The sequence below is a fragment of the Molothrus ater genome, chromosome 1, assembly GCF_012460135.2.
Source record: "Molothrus ater isolate BHLD 08-10-18 breed brown headed cowbird chromosome 1, BPBGC_Mater_1.1, whole genome shotgun sequence".
NCBI classification, from domain to species: domain Eukaryota; kingdom Metazoa; phylum Chordata; class Aves; order Passeriformes; family Icteridae; genus Molothrus; species Molothrus ater.
In genome coordinates, this window is record NC_050478.2 from 17,442,425 (window position 1) to 17,444,654 (window position 2,230).

The 2,230-nt window shown below is 45.3% G+C and overlaps 1 long non-coding RNA gene across 1 annotated transcript; it reads left to right on the forward strand.

The window, feature by feature from the left end:
• Nucleotides 1-815: 815 nt before the first annotated feature.
• Nucleotides 816-1,785, forward strand: LOC118683931 (uncharacterized). Its single transcript, XR_004979744.2, has 2 exons — nt 816-876; nt 1,500-1,785. It is a non-coding gene; the product is annotated as an uncharacterized LOC118683931 (long non-coding RNA).
• Nucleotides 1,786-2,230: the final 445 nt, after the last annotated feature.

Below are 2,230 nucleotides of genomic sequence, written 5' to 3' on the forward strand. Positions count from 1 at the left end.
AAAATGTTATAGTGTGGGGTTTTTTTCCCAAATGTGTGGTTAGGCTGTTAGAGATAAGAGCATTTATGATTTTCCATATAGATCTGATGAAACAACTTCTTCATTTACATTTCAAGGATGGAATTGGATGGGTGAATTATGCAAGAAAAGAAAATAAGACAGAAGAAAAAGAAAGAAAGCAAAAGTGAGAGGACCATAATACAGCTACAAATACCTCCTGGAGTTACCCTGGAAAGAAGAGCATTCACAGCTCGCTGTCATGCCTGACAAACAAATTTTGACCATTTTACTCTGAGAACAAGAGCACGCATCATGGTTCAGGGATAAGGGGGAGGGTTTCAAATGCTTTTCTTACTGAGTATTGGCTTCACACCACTAATTAATGGCTCTTTAGATGTGCTCTGGCAAATAACTCTTCCTCGACAAAGCCAAGGAGTGGCACACCCATGCAGACAGAGCCTGGCTCCCATCAGTGTCCATGGGAGGCTGGGGCTGGTGTCCCTGGAGATGCTGGAGCTGGTGTCCCTGGGGATGCTGGAACTGGTGTCCCTGGGGATGTTGGGGCTGCTGTCCCTGGGGATGCTGGAGCTGCTGTCCCTGGGGATGCTGGATCAGATGTCTCTGGCGCTGTGCTCCTGCACCCAGCTGGACCCGGCATTGAGACTGCCAGGGGTGCTGGCACAGAGGGAAGATTTGCACTCCCACCACTTGCACAAGTAAATAACTGGAGGCCAGGCTGGGGAGGGTGTCTGCCTCTGATGCCCTGCCTCCTGCCACCTGATCTCGCAGCCATCCAGCCCTTCCCTCCCTTCCCAGCCAGCAGCAGGGAGAGCCAGCAAGCCCCAGCTGGAAAGGGAACAGCGTGGCCGAGACAGAGTGAGTACAATGATTTAAATGGAGCGAGCTGGACAGTTGTCAATGGAAAGGAAATTAGTTGGAATCTAAATCTAACTAAAAGAAATGACCCAGATTACTGACACTGTAAATTGGATTAAAATGAAATCCTACAGGAAAATAGATGAAAAGCAATAAGCAAGCAAGTCAAAATGACAGCAGAAGGAGGCAGACGCTCCCTGAGAGCTTATTCAAGAGAACCAGTCAGAAGTAGAAAAGAAAATTTAATTGAGCCAATCCAAATCTAAATGGTAGAAAAATAAGGGGGAATTGGAAGAGATTAGAGAAAAAGCCCAAGGAAATTTTTTTAAAGGTTACAAATCAGTACACAAAACAGAAAATAGGAGAGAAATTAAAGAAAGGAAAAAGGCAATTTTAATTATGTCTTAAAGTAAGTGAAATTAAGTGCCTGGGAGTAGGTTTTTATAGGATGCATCTGTTTACACGGAAGTAGACTTTAATTGACATGAAGATGTTGTTTTTCTGAAAATTGGCTGCTTTTTTTTTTACCTGTGTGTGCTGTTACAAAGCCCCTGAAATGCATGCATCGTCACTCCGTGCTCTGAAAAACACCGGTTTTTTCCTCTTTCTCTTTTCCTTTGCAGGTTCATCCCTTACAGAGGAGCTGCTGAAGGCAGGGGGCAGCTGGAGCTGCCTGCCTCCTGCCAGCCTCCCACGAGGGGCAGGGAGCCTCCCATGAGGGTGAAAAGCTTTACCTTTCCTTGGCTACACCTACAGCACCACTGGATGTCACTGTTGTTTCATAAAAGACAAAAATCTTACTGTGATCTTTTTGACAGATAATGTTTAGTACATAAATATATACATGTATTTCTAGTCTCTTTCCCGCAATTTTCTGCAAAAGGATTGAAATTACAGAAAGTCTGTGCAGCCTCGTGGCTCTCTCACATTTTTGATGAGTATTTTTATAGAGACTGTGTTTATGGATCCTTTTGAGGCACTCCAAGAGGCATCTCTTTCATAAAGGATTGCTTTCTGCTGTGGTAGACATAGAGTGTGGCAGAGCTGCCACAATAGATTTCAGTTGTTGTGGGGTTTCTTTTCTTTCATTTGTTTTATTTCCAGGGAATTATTTCAACTCACCTTGGCTGGACTGATTGCAGCAGTGCTGGGACAAAAGTGTGAGCTGCCTGTGGAGCAGCAGATTCTGGTGCTGTGTGGAGCCCAGAGAGCTGAGCACTGCCAGGGCAGTGCTGCCCATAAATCAGGATTACCCTGGAGGTGTCTGCTTCCCTCCACTGTTACAGAGTGTGCAGAGACTGACCCTAAATCTCCTGTACCTCCTGTACTGAGAGTCAGTGAGAAACTCAGACCC